The 12348-nt window shown below is 42.5% G+C and overlaps 1 pseudogene; it reads left to right on the plus strand.

Moving 5' to 3' along the window:
- Positions 1-166, plus strand: part of LOC108803312 — a 1690-nt pseudogene extending 1524 nt beyond the window's left edge.
- Positions 167-12348: the final 12182 nt, after the last annotated feature.

Genomic DNA, 12348 nt, shown 5'->3' on the forward strand with positions numbered 1-12348 from the left:
GACATATTTGTATTTTTCTTTCAGGGAAGGAATCAGTGCCACAACTCCAACTGGATCATCCTGGACCCAGCTGGACTTCTAATCCACTTTCAAACACGTCACTTACGACAATGGCTTATCAACCCAACTGGTGACATCTATTGTTGTGCAGACAACATATAACTGATTGGGCCAGAACACAAGACCAAGAAGAGAGATCTCCCCATTGATTATCTCTGTCAGTTGGTGTTTGGCTATGCTTGTATTTCTGCAATGTTTTGCACTGCCACTAAAAGCATCTAATGTAACGTTTGTATCTTGTTTAAAAAATATCTCGGAACAAATAAAACTTTCTTCCATATAATTGTGGTCATTGGTATTGTCAGAGAAATACTAATTATAGTATACACTGAGTTTTGTATTGACAGTCCCAGAAACATTTACACAGATATACAATAAGAACTGTACAGACACCACTAGAAACATGTCCACCAGGACACAATTAGTATTGTACTGATAAGGCTAGGGCCTAGAGTATGACTGGGGTGGGTGGCTGTCTGGCATATTTTAAGCCCTGTAAGCCCATTAGCCTGCAGCCAGCAAAATAAAGATTACCATTGCACTGTGTAAGAAGAGCTGCACCCTGCTCCCATTCAGTGGGTCTAACTGAGGCCCCTCAGTCCCTCTCCCCTTTCGTTGCCCACTGACTGTTCTGAGAGAGTAGATATCTGTCCCTGTGAAGCATTCAGCTTCTGAGTTGGGTTGAAGCCCATGGAAGATTGATTTTGCTGCGGCAGCCTGGCAGTGCTTCAGTCCAGAGCTACACTCCAGTCTCTCATTCCCCAAAAGTGGAGTTACTTTTAAAGGACCAACATCCAGCCAGTTAGTAATAACTTCCAATTGGATATCAGTAGAGTCAACATTTTAAATGGTATGCTCACATTAGTCTGAGCTAGTTTAAAAATGTTATCATCCCTGACCAACAGCAATACATAGACTTGGTTTAGAGGAAAATAAATCTCCAGTCATCTTGCCATTCACCTGCTGCTTTTATTTTAGGAAGGATTGTGGGGTACAGGTTGAGTAGGTCTACCCCAGTGGTGGTCAGCTTGCTAGATAGATGGGTCCCCAACTGCACCAACTGACATCCCCAGGGGGGCACACACAATATTCAGTATATGTAGTGCTTCAGAGACTGCTGGGAATGGTCAGAGACTAGTGATATGCTATAGATGTAGTTCAAGGCTTAAATATGTTACAATATACTGTTAGTTCAGTGCTGATCACTGCTTATTATATGCTTCCACTACTGGCTACCCTCAGGCCGCAGTTTGGGCACCAGAGACCTAGCCAGTCTGGAGCTGAAATTGCTGGCTGAAAAGTGTAGTAGTGCCAGCATGTCCCATTGAGGAGACTGGTCACCCCAGGCAGCTCCCCTTGTGCTGGGTGACTGATCATCTTAATGACCACTGACAAATAGAGTAATGGTTTATGTAGAAGAGCAGAAAGATGTTTCTCTGTCACCACCCTCACACTGATCCGCCTTTACCCCCAGGAGCCTGAACACACACTGTGTAGGTTGAGGACTCTTAGGAATGTAGTTCTGTGGAGAGACCCTATGTCAAAGTGTTATTATGTAAGGTGCCCTGCAGATCGATCCTCCTAGGGCTGCAGATAGAAGCTTTCTATAACTAGAGATGTCACTGGGGCTTAAACCTCAGTACAGAACCACGGTATGTAAAAAAAATTCATAGCAGGGGCCAGTCTACGGGGAGAGGGAGGTTTGGAAACAAAACCATGCCAAGTCCATAGCTGGGCTTTAACCACTTCAGCTCTTGTACTTTGGTACTCCTTATGGGATATATCACAGCTTTGATCTACATAGGAATAAAGTAGTAAATACAATGAAACAATACATCATTACACTGTATTACTCAATGACACTTGCAGACTAGCTGCAATTGTCATTTTACACTGCAGCTTATTTTGATATGTAATACAAGCAAATTGGAAGTTATTACTAACTGGCTGGATGTTGGTCCTTTAAAAGTAACTCCACTTTTGGGGAATGAGAGACTGGAGTGTAGCTCTGGACTGAAGCACTGCCAGGCTGCCGCAGCAAAGTCAATCTCCCATGAGCGCCAACCCAACTCAGAAGCTGGATGCTTCACAGGGACAGATATCTACTCTCTCAGAACAGTCAGTGGGCAACAAAGGGGAGAGGGACTGAGGGGCCTCAGTTAGACCCACTGAATGGGAGCAGGGTGCAGCTCTTCTTACACAGTGCAATGGTAATCTTTATTTTGCTGGCTGCAGGCTAATGGGCTTACAGGGCTTAAAATATGCCAGACAGCCACCCACCCCAGTCATACTCTAGGCCCTAGCCTTATCAGTACAATACTAATTGTGTCCTGGTGGACATGTTTCTAGTGGTGTCTGTACAGTTCTTATTGTATATCTGTGTAAATGTTTCTGGGACTGTCAATACAAAACTCAGTGTATACTATAATTAGTATTTCTCTGACAATACCAATGACCACAATTATATGGAAGAAAGTTTTATTTGTTCCGAGATATTTTTTAAACAAGATACAAACGTTACATTAAATGCTTTTAGTGGCAGTGCAAAACATTGCAGAAATACAAGCATAGCCAAACACCAACTGACAGAGATAATCGATGGGGAGAGCCGTCTGTGTATCCACTTAGGGTCAGATCACACTATAGATCTCTCATCTTCGTCTTGTGTTCTGGCCCAATCAGTTATACGTTGTCTGCACATCGATAGATGTCACCAGTTGGGTTGATAAGCCATAGATAGCCATTGTCGTAAGTGACGTGTTTGAAAGTGGCACAGAAGTCCAGCTGGGTCCAGGATGATCCGGTTGGGGTTCTGGCACTGATTCCTTCCCTGAAAGAAAAATACAAATATTTCTTAGTTATATAACATTTTAAAGTGTTTTTGTAAGAAAAGTTTTATGGAAAATCAATCAACATAGCAACTGAAAAAGCCTATTGGCATTACTCCTGGCCAGGTGACTATCTGCAAGGAGTTTGCATGTTCTCCCTCTGCTTCTGTGGGTTTCCTCCGGGTACTCTGATTTCCTCCTACACTCCAAAGACATGCTAGAAGGTTGATTGGCTCCTCTCTAAGTTGGCCCTGTATGTATGCACGTGAGATAGGGACCTAGAGGGATTGTAAGCTCCTTGAGGGTAGGGACTGATGTGAATGTGCAACTATGTAAAGTGCTGCGTAAATTGTCGGCGCTATATAAATACCTGTAATAAATAAAATAAATAAATACTACGATAAGCTTTCCATACTGACTAAATGGTAGATGTTTAAAAACCATAGTGATTGGAGGTATAATTTATTGCCTATGTTGAGTGTTATGATCTCAGGTAAATAAAGGGAGCAAAAAGCCCCAGACCCGATGACACTGTTTGGAGCTTTCAATGGTTGCTAAATGATAAGTACCGGTAGTAGATTTGTCTAATTGGCTTCTCCTCAACATTTACTATTAAAGTGACATTAAACTTAAAAATACATTCAAGTACCCTATCAACAAAAATGCATCTTATTTGTGTATCACTCGGCTGTAAATCCTCAAATCATCTCTGAATTGGTGCGGACACTGTCCTTCCTTCTGGAGGGTGGCTACTTTTGTTTCCCATGGTCCCTGTGTGTTGTAAAGTAGCTACCGCTCCAAGCTCACTCCCGGGATAGAATACAATCTCAATCCAATTTATTAAACTAAACCTGAGATTGTAGTTCATCCCGGGAGCGAGCTTGGAGTGGTGACTACTTTACAACACACACTGGGACCATGGGGAACAAAAGTAGCCCCCCCTCCAGAAGGAAGGACAGTGTCGGCACCAATTCAGAGATGATTTGAGGATACACAAATAAGACACATTTTTGTTAATTGTTAAGGTACCTGAATGTATTTTTAAGATTTAACTCCTGAGTTTAGTGTCATTTTAATGCTTATTTACCAAATAAATTAATGTTAGTGCATACATAGTTTTCAAAAAATACCTTCTGTACACATCGCCGGCTGAGTTGACACCATACACAGAACCATCTGTTCCAACCTCTATCATTATCAGACTGCCTTCAATCTGCTGCCATTGGTTTCCCTGGCAAGCAGTTGGGTTGACATTGTGGCGGAAGTAGATGTTGTTGCCGCTGTTCACTCCCCAGCAGCCCACTGGCCCACAGCTGTAATATTTCAGTGATCCTTCAAGTTGGGTGAAGGTTACAGCAGAAGATCTTGAAATTGTGCAACTCTGTCTCAAGCAGTAGATGTTGTCCTGGGCGTTCACTCCACTCAAGAACTTATCACCACCAGCATCTACCTGCTTCAAGAGCCCTGTGGAAAAAGCACAGAACAAAACATTGCCCCATTAAATTAAATGCAATAACAAAGAAAAGATTATAATAATGATTGTGAACTTGTGGGAGAACCTCCCTATCAAGCTAGTATTTGTCACCTTTCCATACAATTAAAACAAAGTAATCCATTAAGTATTTGCTCCGTAGAAAAAAAGGAAAAAACAGATTGAAAGCTATGAATAACTCACGATCTTCCCGAGTTGAAGCACCATCCCCCAGCCTGTCACCCCTTCCATGGACTTACTAGGAGTCCTCACATCGCCCGACCATTCACACTACTGTTACATGGATGGCAAAAGTGGCAGGCAGGGGCGGGGAGAAGGCGGGGAAGAGGCAGAGCGGGAGGGGGGCCAAGTAGCTGCACCATGGGCCTCTGGGTTGTACTTGCCTCCTGGGCTAAAAGTTGCCAGTCAGCCCCTGCTGTATTCCGCACCTACTGGGCGCTGAGAGCTGATTTAATCGCGGATGGCGTCGGCGGTTGCGGTATTCAGGATTGTGGGCGGCGTTGGACTACATGTCGGAACGACAGGGCGCAGATGCCATCCGCAATTAAATCAGCTCTCGGCGCCCTGCGGTTGCGACATGCAATGAAAATGATTAGTGCACCCCCCAGATTTGACTGTAGTATCTTATGTGCCCTCCCTATATATTGTTCCTAGAGTCGCCACTGCTAGAGATGAACCGGGCATCCAGCAGCTCCTTCGGGGGTGAAAAAAGAATTAGTTACTATGACACATGGGGGTACAGGACTAAAAAGAGAAAAAAGTGTGTGGCTACAGTTGGACTTTAACCACTTGAGGACCCTAAATGTAGAGGATACACCCTAAAAAAATTAACAAAGTTTCTAGGACATATCGCCTACGTTCAGCTCCTTTGCCCCTTGTCACTGCTCCCCTGCTGCTATTACCAGCCTCTACTGGCTGTCACAATGACATTTGGAAATTGCTTGTATTACATATCAAAATAAGCTGCAGTGTAAAATGACAATTGCAGCTAGTCTGCAAGTGTCATTGAGTAATACAGTGTAATGATGTATTGTTTCATTGTATTTACTACTTTATTCCTATGTAGATCAAAGCTGTGATATATCCCATAAGGAGTACCAAAGTACAAGAGCTGAAGTGGTTAAAGCCCAGCTATGGACTTGGCATGGTTTTGTTTCCAAACCTCCCTCTCCCCGTAGACTGGCCCCTGCTATGAATTTTTTTTACATACCGTGGTTCTGTACTGAGGTTTAAGCCCCAGTGACATCTCTAGTTATAGAAAGCTTCTATCTGCAGCCCTAGGAGGATCGATCTGCAGGGCACCTTACATAATAACACTTTGACATAGGGTCTCTCCACAGAACTACATTCCTAAGAGTCCTCAACCTACACAGTGTGTGTTCAGGCTCCTGGGGGTAAAGGCGGATCAGTGTGAGGGTGGTGACAGAGAAACATCTTTCTGCTCTTCTACATAAACCATTACTCTATTTGTCAGTGGTCATTAAGATGATCAGTCACCCAGCACAAGGGGAGCTGCCTGGGGTGACCAGTCTCCTCAATGGGACATGCTGGCACTACTACACTTTTCAGCCAGCAATTTCAGCTCCAGACTGGCTAGGTCTCTGGTGCCCAAACTGCGGCCTGAGGGTAGCCAGTAGTGGAAGCATATAATAAGCAGTGATCAGCACTGAACTAACAGTATATTGTAACATATTTAAGCCTTGAACTACATCTATAGCATATCACTAGTCTCTGACCATTCCCAGCAGTCTCTGAAGCACTACATATACTGAATATTGTGTGTGCCCCCCTGGGGATGTCAGTTGGTGCAGTTGGGGACCCATCTATCTAGCAAGCTGACCACCACTGGGGTAGACCTACTCAACCTGTACCCCACAATCCTTCCTAAAATAAAAGCAGCAGGTGAATGGCAAGATGACTGGAGATTTATTTTCCTCTAAACCAAGTCTATGTATTGCTGTTGGTCAGGGATGATAACATTTTTAAACTAGCTCAGACTAATGTGAGCATACCATTTAAAATGTTGACTCTACTGATATCCAATTGGAAGTTATTACTAACTGGCTGGATGTTGGTCCTTTAAAAGTAACTCCACTTTTGGGGAATGAGAGACTGGAGTGTAGCTCTGGACTGAAGCACTGCCAGGCTGCCGCAGCAAAGTCAATCTCCCATGAGCGCCAACCCAACTCAGAAGCTGGATGCTTCACAGGGACAGATATCTACTCTCTCAGAACAGTCAGTGGGCAACAAAGGGGAGAGGGACTGAGGGGCCTCAGTTAGACCCACTGAATGGGAGCAGGGTGCAGCTCTTCTTACACAGTGCAATGGTAATCTTTATTTTGCTGGCTGCAGGCTAATGGGCTTACAGGGCTTAAAATATGCCAGACAGCCACCCACCCCAGTCATACTCTAGGCCCTAGCCTTATCAGTACAATACTAATTGTGTCCTGGTGGACATGTTTCTAGTGGTGTCTGTACAGTTCTTATTGTATATCTGTGTAAATGTTTCTGGGACTGTCAATACAAAACTCAGTGTATACTATAATTAGTATTTCTCTGACAATACCAATGACCACAATTATATGGAAGAAAGTTTTATTTGTTCCGAGATATTTTTTAAACAAGATACAAACGTTACATTAAATGCTTTTAGTGGCAGTGCAAAACATTGCAGAAATACAAGCATAGCCAAACACCAACTGACAGAGATAATCGATGGGGAGAGCCGTCTGCGTATCCACTTAGGGTCAGATCACACTATAGATCTCTCTTCTTCGTCTTGTGTTCTGGCCCAATCAGTTATACGTTGTCTGCACATCGATAGATGTCACCAGTTGGGTTGATAAGCCATAGATAGCCATTGTCGTAAGTGACGTGTTTGAAAGTGGCACAGAAGTCCAGCTGGGTCCAGGATGATCCGGTTGGGGTTCTGGCACTGATTCCTTCCCTGAAAGAAAAATACAAATATTTCTTAGTTATATAACATTTTAAAGTGTTTTTGTAAGAAAAGTTTTATGGAAAATCAATCAACATAGCAACTGAAAAAGCCTATTGGCATTACTCCTGGCCAGGTGACTATCTGCAAGGAGTTTGCATGTTCTCCCTCTGCTTCTGTGGGTTTCCTCCGGGTACTCTGATTTCCTCCTACACTCCAAAGACATGCTAGAAGGGTGATTGGCTCCTCTCTAAGTTGGCCCTGTATGTATGCACGTGAGATAGGGACCTAGAGGGATTGTAAGCTCCTTGAGGGTAGGGACTGATGTGAATGTGCAACTATGTAAAGTGCTGCGTAAATTGTCGGCGCTATATAAATACCTGTAATAAATAAAATAAATACTACGATAAGCTTTCCATACTGACTAAATGGTAGATGTTTAAAAACCATAGTGATTGGAGGTATAATTTATTGCCTATGTTGAGTGTTATGATCTCAGGTAAATAAAGGGAGCAAAAAGCCCCAGACCCGATGACACTGTTTGGAGCTTTCAATGGTTGCTAAATGATAAGTACCGGTAGTAGATTTGTCTAATTGGCTTCTCCTCAACATTTACTATTAAAGTGACATTAAACTTAAAAATACATTCAAGTACCCTATCAACAAAAATGCATCTTATTTGTGTATCACTCGGCTGTAAATCCTCAAATCATCTCTGAATTGGTGCGGACACTGTCCTTCCTTCTGGAGGGTGGCTACTTTTGTTTCCCATGGTCCCTGTGTGTTGTAAAGTAGCTACCGCTCCAAGCTCACTCCCGGGATAGAATACAATCTCAATCCAATTTATTAAACTAAACCTGAGATTGTAGTTCATCCCGGGAGCGAGCTTGGAGTGGTGACTACTTTACAACACACACTGGGACCATGGGGAACAAAAGTAGCCCCCCCTCCAGAAGGAAGGACAGTGTCGGCACCAATTCAGAGATGATTTGAGGATACACAAATAAGACACATTTTTGTTAATTGTTAAGGTACCTGAATGTATTTTTAAGATTTAACTCCTGAGTTTAGTGTCATTTTAATGCTTATTTACCAAATAAATTAATGTTAGTGCATACATAGTTTTCAAAAAATACCTTCTGTACACATCGCCGGCTGAGTTGACACCATACACAGAACCATCTGTTCCAACCTCTATCATTATCAGACTGCCTTCAATCTGCTGCCATTGGTTTCCCTGGCAAGCAGTTGGGTTGACATTGTGGCGGAAGTAGATGTTGTTGCCGCTGTTCACTCCCCAGCAGCCCACTGGCCCACAGCTGTAATATTTCAGTGATCCTTCAAGTTGGGTGAAGGTTACAGCAGAAGATCTTGAAATTGTGCAACTCTGTCTCAAGCAGTAGATGTTGTCCTGGGCGTTCACTCCACTCAAGAACTTATTACCACCAGCATCTACCTGCTTCAAGAGCCCTGTGGAAAAAGCACAGAACAAAACATTGCACCATTAAATTAAATGTAATAACACAGAAAAGATTATAATAATTATATTCAATGGGAACCCTCCTATGGAGTAACATATCATTGTTGCTTAAAGCATGGTGGCTAAATGTCCTTCCTCTTGCAAAACAGTCCCCCTTTTTTATGCATAACGTGCTGTGCTGCTTCAAGTCTCATGACATTTACAGCCAAACAGGGGCAGTACATTGTTGGCCCAGCAGGGCAGCCACTTTTCCTTGTCGCTGGAAAGCGTCCTTCCCATCATTCCAGTACTATTGGCATCTATGTTACAGTGTCTGTCTAGCATATCAAGTATTGACTTTTAAACAGCTTTTGTAGCACCAGATTTCACCAACACTGTGCTGCTTCAAGTCTCATGACATTTACAGCCAAACAGGGGCAGTACATTGTTGGCCCAGCAGGGCAGCCATTTTCCTTGTCGCTGGAAAGTGTCCTTCCAATCATTCCAGTACTATTGGCATCTATGTTACAGTGTCTAGCATATCAAGTATTGACTTTTAAACAGCTTTTGTAGCACCAGATTTCACCAACAGACTGGGCTGTAGCTTAAAGTAGAACTATGGCCTTTTCTTTAAAAAATATATGTACAGCAGCACTTAATTGTAGGGGATCTGAACTTAGAGTTTTCTCATATTCCCCCTGCAAAGTTCCACAAAGACCTGTTAAGCCTGCCAGTGAAGTCTACCTAATGAAGCCTCCTGTGATGATGTGGCAACAATGCTGCACTGCTCCTGACTTCATAGCAGCATTGTCCCTCCTGCACTACATTGGAATGATAAAATGTTGCTGGTGGTGTGGCTGTCATTATTGTCACTGCCGATTCATAAGCCTATGGCTTGTCAATCAGCACCAGGTCCGGCCAACTGCTTTCTGGATTGGCCGCACAGCGTCTGTTGCTAAAACTCTCGCACTGTGAGCCGCAGAGGGGGAGCTTGTGAGACACAAATGGAGGAGGATTTGGCTCAGTCAGGGAAGGTAAAGGAAGTTTTTATTGTTTACTTAGCTTGACTACTGTGGCTTGTGCATCTCGTACTAACTGGATTTGGAACTTGTTTAGACTAAAGGAGCCTTTAGATGTAATTTAACTCTACAGGTACAACTCCAGATTTTGACCAGACCCAGGAATGTAGAAGAGTAGAAAACAAAGTACAATGCATTTCCATGTTTAGGCATCGATGGGTGTACTGCAATAGTTGTATTCACAGCCACAGTCAATATTTACATTAATGTTAAATGAGAATTATATAGTTCGTTTTCCAATCGAAGTCAGAATAATGGGTGCGCTTTCTAGTAGTGTCTAAAGCAATTCAGAATATCTCAGTACTATGTCGATGACCCAAATATCTTTTCATATATTAGATATGTTCATTTGTCAAATCATTTTTTTTACCTGATACAGACATCCACTCATTGTCCTGCAACTTATAGATGGTGTTGGCTTTGTTCACACCCCAAACTCCAGCAGGTCCAACAGAAACATGGATGAGCTTTCCAGGAACTTGTTTCCAGTTATTGTCTACCCAATGGTAAATGTCATCTGCATCATTCACTCCGTATACTTCACCAGCGCCGGCATCAATCTGCTTCAATTATCTATCCAGTGCCTTCCCTGCCTCTTGAAGCAACAGCCTCAGGCTGCCTCATTATAGGATGGCTATCTGTCTATCTATCTATCTATCTATCTATCTATCTATCTATCTATCTATCTATCTATCTATCTATCTATCTATCTATCTATCTATCTAGCTATTTCATTAAAAACAATATTAAAAGCAAAATCACAAACAAACACACAAATAGGAATATCTTCACCCTTTTGTGAATAGCCCTGTCAATTTTTTCTCATTTATTGCACTCGTTGAGGAGTTGAATACCAACAGCAATGTAGTTGAAGAACCTGTCTCGGATACAAACTGAATGGATTATTTAGCTTTGTCATCCTATTGCATGGTTTTAGTAAATCGAATGGAAATTGTACAAAGTTATACAGATGTTGTACAGATGACATAGTGTATGACCAGCTTAGGACCTGTCCATCTCGGAGTCTTTGCCGACAGTGTAATAATACTTGTAAATGCAGCAACAGCCAAAAACAAATGACTGGATCCCAGGCGTTATACTTTTCTGTACAATCATTGGTATTACAGGGACCCATAAGATCAGTAGCAAGTAATAAAACTCATCAAGGGTTCATTCACACCTCCCAAAAATTCTAATTTCTTTCCTCGTTTAGTACAGATATCTGAATTGACTCCACTCCTGATTACTCTATAAGAGAATTAATTTAATACTGTGCGGAATGCAACAGAGGACTAAAGCTTTGGCTGCTGCAGAAAGAATAGTGAGTCCTGAAAGAGGGTGCATCAGATTGAGAAACGCAGTGAGGATATCTCACCCTTAGGGAAGACAAAAGCCAAAAATGCCAGGGAAGGGGAGTTATTACAGTGGAAGTAAAACATATATAAAAACAAGGGGGGGGGGGGGGGGCACTGGTGCTTTAAGCCATAATTCGCTAGTATGCACAGCATATTAGCTCATTATGGCAAACCTACCTGCCAAACCGATTCCCTCCAGTGCTGCGCTCCTCCCTCCCCTTGCAGGTGCTTCCATCTTTGCCCTGATCTGCTTCTTGGTTTTCAAGTCTTCGGCTGCTTAATTGGTTGAGTCTCAATGATGTGCATGTGCTCAGTAGTGACCTAATCTCGGCATGCTGGGTCTGTGCATTGAGCTGTGCATATGCACAATAGTTACCTAATTTCGGCCACGCTGGGTCTGCGCACTGAGCTACACATGCGCAGCTCAGGGTACAGAAAAACAAAAATTGCTGAATGGCAGCTAGAAGCTTTTATGGCAGAAGAGACTTACCCAGCCTCCAGTGTCATAGTAGCCAATCATCTGTTTTTTTTAAAAACTTTTAAATAGCCATCATTTTTGAAAAACTGAAACATCTCTTTTTTAAAACAATTTTACCCTTCAAGGGAATCATGAAATTGGATATCTGCATTAATGCTGCAGGTGTATTTCATACCGTTGCAAAGAGCTGTGATGAGCAGTAACCCAAGGCAACCAATCAGAAATCACTTAAATTCGTCTGCCTATTCCAAGCTTCCAAATACTGAATTCTACTTGGCTTTAGTGCAGACCACTGCTGTGACTGCTGTATAATAAATATTAAAAAAATGGTATCTAACCCCAAAAGGTAGAAATAGCTGAGAAGGGTGAGAAGTCTTACCTGCAGAAGCAGAGATTACGGCACACAGCAGGAGGGGAAACACAGCAAAAAGCATCTTGATAGATGAGGATGCAGGAGACAGGTATATAGAGCTGGGAGACTGTTCTATATATAGGGTACCTGGACTCCGCCTGTCGTGGGAAGGTGATCCACCATTGGCTGACATTGGAATGTAATAAAACAAACATGTGGTGATGGGGGAGGTTTTTTTGTGTTAAACTGAATGCACATATAAAATTAAAAAGGAATATATATGTAAATAAATAAATATATATAATAAAAA

This window comes from Nanorana parkeri, unplaced genomic scaffold (genome assembly GCF_000935625.1).
Source record: "Nanorana parkeri isolate BGI_ZX_2015 unplaced genomic scaffold, ASM93562v1 scaffold3594, whole genome shotgun sequence".
Classification (NCBI taxonomy): domain Eukaryota; kingdom Metazoa; phylum Chordata; class Amphibia; order Anura; family Dicroglossidae; genus Nanorana; species Nanorana parkeri.